The sequence below is a fragment of the Lacerta agilis genome, chromosome 14 (assembly GCF_009819535.1).
Source record: "Lacerta agilis isolate rLacAgi1 chromosome 14, rLacAgi1.pri, whole genome shotgun sequence".
Taxonomy (NCBI): domain Eukaryota; kingdom Metazoa; phylum Chordata; class Lepidosauria; order Squamata; family Lacertidae; genus Lacerta; species Lacerta agilis.
Window position 1 is genome coordinate 36,058,301 of NC_046325.1, and position 10,548 is coordinate 36,068,848.

Consider the following 10,548-nt stretch of genomic DNA (forward strand, 5'->3'; position numbering starts at 1 on the left):
TGATGGGGTGCAGTCAGGGCCTGCTCCGACAGGCACTGAGCCCAGGTAGCTGAGGCACGGCAGTGGCCGAGTTGGTCTAGTGCAGGCATCCCCAAACTCGGCCCTCCAGATGTTTTGGGACTACAATTCCCATCATCCCTGACCACTGGTCCTGTTAGCTAGGGATGATGGGAGTTGTAGTCCCAAAACATCTGGAGGGCCGAGTTTGGGGATGCCTGGTCTAGTGAGCAGGTGGGTGGATACAGCTGCCAAGGAGCCTATTTGAGGCGGGCTCTGTTCATCCTCCTGGTGTGTGCCCCCAAAACAGCTGCTCAGTCCACCGTGAGGGCGTAACACTTGCCCTGCCCCGGGCGCCAGCAACCCACGTCACGCTGCTGCAGCAGACTGAGCAGTCAAAAAGACCCTTGCGGTGTGAAGGGCTGCCTTTCTATTTAAATTCTAGTGATTATTTATAATTCTGCATCTATAGCCATGTATGCAATTTAAGAAAATCTTATGGATATCTTTGTCTTCCTTTGCCTCCTGGAGGTGTCTGTGTGCATTTCTTTTTGTGTGGTGTGTGTGTGGGGGGGGGGGGGTTCAGAAGGCCCCATAGGTAAGGAAGAGGACCCCTTTGGTATGTGCATGGGAAGCATTGTTAACAGCTACCTAATCCTGCCTTTGCAACCATTATACGTGACTCGGTTGCAGATGGCAGAGAAAATCAATCTGAACTGTCCTTGACCTCTGCTGAAAGTTATAAAGTTAGGGTAGATGCTCACAATCCGCAGGACACTGCCAGATTCACAGGGGCCACAAAGACTTGTTGTACCCAGAGGGGACAGTGTAGCCCAGACATGTGAGAGGTTGAGCCACCAACATGCTGGGAAGCCTTGGGCAAACTACCACCACTGGCTCCGACTCCGAGCCTCTGCTTAGAATCTGCTCAATGGGAATAACAGTGATCTGCCTCACTAGATGAGCATGAGAGAAGGATCTTGAGGTGCAGGGTTTGCCAAACTTGGGTCTCCATGCTTTTTTGGACTACGATTCCCATCATCCCTAGCTAGCAGGACCAGCGGTCAGGGATGATGGGAATTGTAGTCAAAAACCAGCTGGAGACCTAGGTTTGCATTGGACACGCTCAGAGTAGACCCTTTGCAATTGACGTGCCTAAGTTGGACATGCCCGTCAGTTTAATGGGTCTGTTCTCAATAGGGTGAACATTGGACACAACCCACAGACACTGCAATACCAAGCACATTTACTCCAAAGTACGCTCCTGTGGGTTGTGTAAATAGAATCACAGAACTGTAGAGTTGGAAGGGACCACGAGGGTCATCTAGTCCAGCCCCCTGCAATGCAGGAATCTTTTTCCCCAAGGTGGGGCTCGAACCCATGACCCTGAGATGAGGAGTCTCATGCTTTACGGACTGAGCAATTCAACTAACTTTTACCCAGAGTAGACCCACTGAAAATTATGGGCCTAAGTTAGTCATGGCCATTATGTTCAGTGGGTCTACTCAAAGTAAAAAAAAAAAAGTTTCAATGCTTAGTTCTATTGAGCTCAGTGAGCTCTTGCTAATAAATTGTACTTTTGACCACTCAATCCTATGTGCATTTATTCAGAAGTGAATCCTGCTGTGTTCAGTGGAGCTCACCCAGAAAGCCAGAGAACACAGACTGCAGCTGTATTCACATTTTCCTGGGAGTAAATTCCATTAACTCAGTACCTCTGAGTTAATCATGCAAAAGCTTGGGCTGTTTAAAGCACCACTGTGGTTGACAGCGCAAGAAAGAGAATCCTACATCACACACAGGTATAAAAGGGCACAATGGTTAGTGTGGCAAATGCCATGTCCCCTACACTGAGAGGCATGCGCAGCAGAACTCCTACAAGACATCCATGTACTGTATTAGATATAAGAACCTATAACCTGCAAGATATTAAAACAGAGGAATACATGGAATTCATAGTGGGGGGCAGAAAGCATAGAGGGACAACAGATTTAAGGAGTCCCAGACAAAATAATGTTTCTAATGTTCCTGTAACCACATGTTGCACAATGTGCAGAGAGAGGTGTACTGTACAAGGAAAAAACAGCTCATGCTACATTGGTACAAGAACCCACAATGGGACAATATACAAGGAAGAAAGCTTTAAAGACCCATAGTCCACAAAGGCCCACAAAGTACAGCGGGAAAATAATGTACTCGTGTGTGCGCACGCGCATGCACACGGAGCATGCACGCCAGCACCTTGGAAGCCACATGGCGACAAATCTACAGCCCAGCATGAGTTCTGCCGCGAGCGAGTGCCAAAGGGGCAGGTCGCTCTGAGAAACGGCCGTGTGCCTCTGCTCACAGATGGACCGTGGCTGCCACACAGCTCATCTATATAATGTGATAGGGAATATATGCACATGGAGACCTCGTGGCTACACCCACACGGCAATATGAGAACATACAGATGAATGCATATACATCCAGGCTGACAAACTCAGAGCTTCGTGAACACTACACAAGCGCGCGCACACACACACACACACAAATATCTGGTTTATTCATCCGGAGGACATGAAGGAGGTTGGTTCGAGTCTGTGCCTTTTGCAAAACACACCTACCACAATTGCGACTGTCAACGAATTTGCTGCTTCTTCTCTTTTTTTGGTAAAGGTGATAAAAGTGAAAGGAAAGGGGGGAGGGAAATGGCAAAGGTGTGCACAGATGAAGTGGGGAGGCAGCATGGAGGAAGAACAAGCATTGAAAAAGCGAGACGACAGAGGGCATTGAAGACCCAGCCGCATATGGGATACCTTGCTCCAACCCACTTTGATTTCCCAGGGTTTTGCAGACACCCCCCCCCACACACACACATTTCCACAAGCCGCTCTTCGAGGCCAGGAGGACTAGAAACTTGCTTTTGCATTTTGCAGAAAAGCTGCCGTGGGGACGGCGAAGACCCCAGGTCCTGCCCTTGTGCAGTAAAATCGCCGGTGTGCACATGCAGTGGCAGAGAAGCACACCTGCCGCACATAGTATATGGCATGTGAGCATGTGTGTGCATGAGTGTGTGCGCTCACCGCGAGGCGGATTTATTTATTTATTTATTTACCTGGCACACATTCCAACTGGATCCTGATCTGCTTAAAAGCCGCCGACACTCCCTCACCCCCCACCTTGGCCATTCAGGAGGAGAAGCATGCTTACAGCCTTTCTCACACAAGCAAGGACTAATTTGCCTCTCTATCTATGCACAACTGCAGGCAGACATGGAGACAGAGAGAGAGAGAGAGGGCTGTTCTTACAAAGGTATGGCCACAGCGAGGAGAGAAAAGCATGCACAACAGGCGTGCACAAGGGCAAATGCATGGACAGATATGCACGAAGGTAGGGATGCATGAGGGATGTGCAGAAAAAGACAGTGACATGCACATACACAGAGAGAGAGAGAGAAGGGGGGGGGAAATGCATGCATGATTTTATACCTGCAGATTAAGCACACAAGGTGGGCAGCTAGCACAATGGTGCACACAATGCCATACAGAAATACAGGCACACAGCGATTTATGTGCACACCCTCAGTTGTATGGTACACTTTCCCCACCACCCCATGCTCCTTCTCCTCCTTTGTCTCTCAACCCCATTGCTACCAGCACATCTGCACATGGCTACCAAAACGCACACGCCACCACCACATGCATAGGCTGGCAACCCCCAGGCACCCATTCCCCATTCCATCCCGTATATAGGTCTACACGTGTGCAAGTGTGCACACGCCGCCGAGCTCAGCCCACATGCCTCAGCCAAGCTGCCCACCTTGCGCATGGAAACTCATGCCCGCACACAGCCCCCCTCACACCCATTTGCAGGAAGCTTCTGCACCCCAGTTTCTGGAAGAAGCTCCCCCCACCACTCCCCAATGACTGCTAATGGACTACCGAGACATATACGCGCGTGAGAAAGGCACTCACGCGTAAAGCACATTTTCTCACTCACCTCTGTGCCATAGTAGATGCGGCCCCACACCCCAGCTCACAAGCGGAAAGCCCCCACATGGTTTTTTTTTTTAAAGTGGGGGCTCTGGAGGGGGGCGTGGCAGGGTCCACAGAGGTGGCCGCACGCGATGGCTCCGCTGTCACCTCCGGTGCGCGCCCCCCCCCACCCACTCCCCATGTCACAGCACCGCCGTCCCCTTTCCCCGTCGTGGGAACCCCCAGCTCTCCTCCCCAACCGAAGCGGGTGACGTTTCGCCTCCCACGCGAGAAGAAGACCGACTCCCCCACGCACCCCCGGCAGGCGGTCGCTCCCCCCCCCCACACACCCTGAAGCGGTTCACCCACGCGTGCAGCCGCCCCCCACGCGCACTCTCCCCGGTTCCCAGCTTAACCTCCCCCACCCCATCACCCCACGTTACCTGCCAAGGATGGGAGCCGCTCAGCACATGCTCTCCTTTCGGGGGGGACCCTCCGCACGGTCCCCCCCCACCCCTCCTCCGGCTCACCACTCCTCCGCCGCCGCCCGCCTCTCTCCGTCGGGTAGTGTCCTTGCGGTCCTTGCGCGGGGAGGTGGGCGGGGAGGGACCAGGGTCCAGATGTTTCCTCGGGAAAAGGGAGGGGCGCGGAGAAAGCACGCTAGGGAGAAAAGGAAAGGTGCCTATCTAGAGAGAGAGAGAGCGGTCTTTGGGGGTGGGGTGGGGGGCATTCAGGCTTGCATGGCGGCGCCCTTTGCTGCCTGCGATCCGGGCAGTCTCTCAGGGCTGCGCTGCTTGCCAGCCGCTCCCTCCCTGCCTGCCTGCCTCCCACCCTCCCAGCGCTGGAGCGAGGATGCTCTCTCTCTCTCTCTCTCTCTGCCGCCCCGCCCCCACCCCTGCTCTCTTTTTTTTTTGCTGTTCAGGAATGCACGGTTCTGGCGAGCCCACCTCCTCTCCCTCTCTCCCCCCCCGCCCCAATCTCATTCATAAGGTCACGTGGGTGTGAATATTGGGAGGGGGCCGGTGGAGAAGGAGCGCGATCCGGCAACCACACCCCCTCCCCATCTTCGGCCACTTAAGCCCCAACCCCGCATCTTCCCCCTCCTTTGCACACGCCCATCCACTCTGCCTCTCGCTTACCCCCAGGTCCTCACCCCGCATCCCCTCCCTGCGACCTCCCCGCCCCCATTCCCTCCCCCCGAGGCGCCCGCGGGTGCCTCCTCTCCTCCTTTTTTACGTCCCATTTATCCATCATCTCAGATCTCTTCTGCTTCTGCTGCTGCTGCTTCCTCGGGGATCAGCCTCATTTCCATCCCTCCGTTTATAATCGCGCGGCTGCTCTCCCTTCCAAGAGCCTTCTCCGACCCGCCAGCAGCATCTCTAGAACCAAGCCAGCCTCTTCTTCCCCACCTGCAGCCGCCTCGACAGGTGAGGTTTACATCAGTTTGGGCTTTCAGAGACAGAAACTGAGAGCAAACTGACCTTGACCAAAAAGGTGCAGCTCCTTTCTCTTCCCCTTTGTACCTTTCATTCTCTCTGGCTGGCAGGTGTGGATATTGGCCCTGGACAAACACACAAACACACACACACACACACACACACACACACACACACACACACACACCCTGTATCGGAGCCCCATCCTTACACCCTGAATCCCACTTCCATGCCCATATTTCCAGGTGTCTGTCTCCTTGCTGAGTATTTGGCCTCACCTACAGGTGCTGGGTGTATGGGACAAGGGTGGCGCTGTGGGTTAAACCACAGAGCCTAGGGCTTGCTGATCAGAAGGTCGGCGGTTCGAATCCCCGCTCCCATTGCTCAGTCCCAGCTCCTGCCCACCTAGCAGTTCGAAAGCACGTCAAAAGCGCAAGTAGATAAATAGGTACCGCTCCAGCGGGAAGGTAAATGGCGTTTCCGTGCGCTGTTCTGGTTCTCCAGAAGCGGCTTAGTCATGCTGGCCACATGACCCGGAAGCTGTATGCTGGCTCCCTCAGCTAGTAAAGCGAGATGAGCGCTGCAACCCCAGAGTTGGACACGACTGAACCTAATGGTCAGGAGTCCCCTTACCTTTACCTTTACAGGTGCTGGGTACCACCAGAATGGCTCACGGTCTTCTCCATATCTGTCCCATTGCTGGGTACCAGTCCTATTTGCTTATCCCAAGATGAGCAAGCATCCCAAGATCCTCATCCTCATCCCTAGGCTCCCTTCTTGCTAGAGATACCTACCGTCCCTCCAGACTTCCAACGAGGTGGCTTGGAAAAGGCAGCATTGAATGGCAGTGATGTCTGTCACTTATTGGGGCTGATAGGATGGAAGGCAAGGGAGCCAACAGTAGGTGGCGCCATAGGCAACGACAGGCAGAGGCAACTAATTTTGCCCCCATCCTCCCTACTGAGGTGTACCAGGACAAGACTGAGACTAAGGAGGAGGAGGAGGAAGCTGCCACAGTCAGTACAACCCTCTGGGCCTGGTTGTAAGTATGAAGGCTGGTGAGGCATAGAGGGATCCCAGCTGAGGTTGGTGAGGTTGTGCCCCATTTCCCCTAATGGAACAACCTTGTGGAATGTATTAAAAGGTAGGGATGCCTGTGGGATCGATGAGGCGATGCCCGGCTATGGTACTCAGTAACTACACTGAGAAATGAGACTCACAAAGGCAGATAATATGTGCACACAAGGCTGTACAACAGGACTCCAAATACTGCTGGACTACAACTCCTATCATTCCTAACCATTGGCCATGATGGCTAGGGGATGATGGAAATTGGAGTCCAACAACATCCAGAGGGAACAAAGCTTCCCTAATCCTGCTGTACAAAGTACATGAATCGTGGCATTCATTCATAATTTATTTGTTATGAGCATTCATTTTATCATAAGTAAAATTTATTGTTCTCGAAGCAACTAGCATAAGTTTGGCCAAACTGCGGGAGGCAGTGAAAGATAGGCGTGCCTGGCGTGCTCTGGTCCGTGGGGTCACGAAGAGTCGGACACGACTGAACGACTGAACAACAACAACATTTATTGTGTTTTTAACGGTTATAGCACAACAAAAAGTAGAAACAGAAATGCTGCAGGAAAGACAAACTGGAGGAATTTACAGGAAAACCTGCCCTATTCCACGTATGCACATTGTATGAATGGAAAATAAAGAAGCAGTCAAGTTATCATTCCAAGCATCCAAAACTTATGGAGATGATTGCCAAGAGAAGGTGCTCTTTGCCATATAGTAAATAAAAGCATGCCATACCATATAAAAGGAGTCCTTGCCTAAATTTCAGATTATGTGTGATTCCCCGCCTCCACTGCCCCATAATTGCCATGTTCCATAAAGATATATACCATCTGTCCAATCTGAGGTCTTGAACAGTTTTCCATGATATACAGGTGGAAACTCGAAAAATTAGAGTATTGTGGAAAGCTTCATTTCTTTCAGTAATTCAACTTAAAAGGTGAAACTAATATATGAGAAAGACTCATGGCATGCAAAGCGAGATATGTCAAGCCTTTATTTGTTAAAATTGTGATGATTATGGCGTACAGCTGATGAGAACCCCAAGTTAACAATTTCAACTTTCATCAGCTGTACACCATCATCACAATTATAACAAACAAAGGCTTGACATATCTCGCTTTGCATGCCATGAGTCTATCTCATATATTAAACTCCAGTAGCTAATGAAAACAATTGCTTACATAAATGGACTTATCCACGATATTCTAATTTTTCGAGTTTCACCTGTAAGTATTTTTATACCAATGTTCCATCATGTTCCCAGGATGCCCCCCCATAATATAAAACAATTAAAATGTGCAGTCAAAAATAAAATAAGCTGAAAGGCATAAAGATATAAAGGCAACGTGAAACCTGTCAGCGGGATAATGAAAGTTGCACCTAGAAAAGCTCAGATTTTTTTTTTAAAAGGTCTCTTCTGCCAGTTATAAAGGACAATAAAGTTTAAAATATGTGTGATGCTGTACTATAGCCAGCAATGGACACATTTAAAGCACACATGACCAAGCAATTGATCCTGGTTTACGTGTGACTCTGCAGTGTAGCCAGTGATAGGCATGGGCCATAGACTCTGGCATGGCTAGCATATACAATGTGTGAAGAAGAGAGTACACACTGACATCCTTGGGACACAGATGAATTGGGGGGGGGGGAGGGCAGAGCACAGGCACTCAGGATAGCTAAGTTGGCTAGAGTGTGCTGCTCATAATGCCAAGGTTGCAAGTTCGATCTCCGTATAGGATCCTGCATTGCAGGGGGTTGGAAGAGATGAGCCCCAGGGTCCCTTCCAGATCTACAATTCTATGATTCTAAGCTTTGTATGGAAAAGGCCCTGTGTTTAATTCCCAGGATTGCTAGGCAGGGCTGGGAGAGATCCCAGCTAGATGGGCCAATATATTCAGACTCTGTGTATGTTCCAATAAATGTTACTGCCATCTGTAATTCCACACACACACACCGCATGAGAAACTTGCTATCTGACATGCCTGGGCCATGGAAATGCACACAAAGTGTTAGGGTGTTCAGAAAGACAGGCGAATGACGCGTAAATACACTCCTATCCACTGGCAAATACGGACCTACTCCACTAGGATTGTAATTTATTTGTCAAATCTGATCCCCACCTCCAGCTATTTTGGACTACAATTCCCATCAGCCCTAGCCAGCTGTACTATACTACGATACTGTGGAAGGACGTGTGGATCCAGAATTGGCCCCCACAGTCACTTACGGACTCATTGTTAAAACGGTGTTTATGGAAGACAATCTTACTCGGCTACGAGTGATCGCCAAAGAAGAAGACTACGATACGTATCTTGTACAGTGGTACCTTGGTTCTCAAACTTAACCCTTTCCAGAAGTCTGTTCCAAAACCAAAGCGTTCCAAAACCAAGGCATGCTTTCCCATAGAAAGTAATGCAAAATGAATTAATCCGTTCCAGACTTTTAAAAACAACCCCTAAAACAGCAATTTAACATGAATTTTACTATCTAACGAGACCATTGATCCGTAAAATGAAAGCAATAAACAATGTACTGCAGTCACACAATCAATCAATCAATCAATCAGTAGCTGAACTGGGTTCCACATAGTCACAAAAACAAAAAGAGCCACAAAAATGCAAAATAAATGGCAAAAATAGACAGACCTCAGCGTAGCACTCAAAATGGAAGTGTGGCACTCAAATCAGAAGCATAACACTTGAAATTGGGCACGTTCGACTTCTGAAAAAAGTTTGCAAACCGGAACACTTACTTCTGGGTTTGCAGTGTTTGGGTTCTAAGTTGTTTGAGTACCAAGGCGTTTGAGAAGCAAGATAACACTGTATCTTCTAACAGCAGTTCATTCTCAGAGAGCAGAGCCTTATGCAGCCAAAACAACACCAGCAGCGTACAAGGAGATTACCAGCAGGTTTGGGAGCACATCAAGATTTGCTGAAACGGAGAACATGTTGAAGGAGGAAAACCCTCAATGGGGAGGGGATCCCAAAAGCAGGAATTAGAGGGGGACTGAGCGCTGACTGACTGTTGGAAACAGAAAACTGGGTAGGAGGTGCAGTGGCTGTGATGAAGTTTGGCGTGTAAGAGGGCAGCAGCCACAACCCCCCAGGAGTATCCAGAACAAAGGAATTTTACCACCTCATAACTAGCCTTTCAAGAAAGGGTTAACAGTAACTTTTCTTGTAGCCCAACCTCAGCTCCTATACAAATGGATGCTTTAGCTGAGATGTAGGGGGGCTGGACTAGATGTCCCTTGGGGGGGGGGGTTCCTCCCAACTCCATGTTTCTTTGATAATTACCTGGAAGGAAGCTCCATTGAACTCAGTGGGGCTTATTTCTGACTGCGGAAGGTTAAATGTGCAAAAGACTCCGAAGATCTTCAGCTTTTTTAATTAGAAATGCAAACATTCTTGCAAGGAAGGGTTACTATTCAAACTGCTAGTGTGGAAATAGAAGCCCACATGAAAGAAAAGGACCTGAAAGCCTCTTTTATCTCTTCATTCACCCCGTCAGTTGCTCTGGGCCTTCCGGCAGATTACTGTATTTTTCTTGCTCCATCCTACAGCTGTGCTCCCTTGCATTCTCGCTCTACTCCACCACTGGGAAGGGAAATGGAACGGAGTATCCTGTGAAAGGGCATGGCTGGCTGGCAGGCACCCTGAACATGAGCACTCCGCGCTGCAATGTTACATTACGCTATATCGACCAGCCTTGCCTTTTAGCCCAAAACTGGCTTCCAGCGGAGCTCGTAGCAATTAAAACACTGTACAAAATGCTGCTGGAAGAGCAGCCGTCCTCAGCTGGGTCTGCATCCAGGTGTGACAGAGTGATGCCTGACAGCTGATTCCTCATCCCCTGGTGGCCTCAGCGATGTGAGTTAGTAGCTAAGGGAGGTTCTAAGCTGCAGCTGGGGGGTTAATTGCTCACAGCCTTGCTAGGTCCATCAGACTAGTTCGGCACCCCCGTTTCCACCACCCACTAAGCAAAAGGTTATCATGCACACTGCATGCAGATACAGGTGGGTAGCTGTGCTGGTCTGCCATAGTCGAAACAAAATAGAAAATTCTTTCCAGTAG

The 10,548-nt window shown here is 49.8% G+C and overlaps 1 protein-coding gene across 1 annotated transcript in view; it reads right to left on the reverse strand.

The window, feature by feature from the left end:
• Positions 1-4,492, reverse strand: part of SHANK1 (SH3 and multiple ankyrin repeat domains 1) — a 109,836-nt gene extending 105,344 nt beyond the window's left edge. The window contains 1 exon segment of the mRNA XM_033169946.1: positions 4,397-4,492. The gene's annotated coding sequence lies outside the window, so the exon portion shown is untranslated.
• Positions 4,493-10,548: the final 6,056 nt, after the last annotated feature.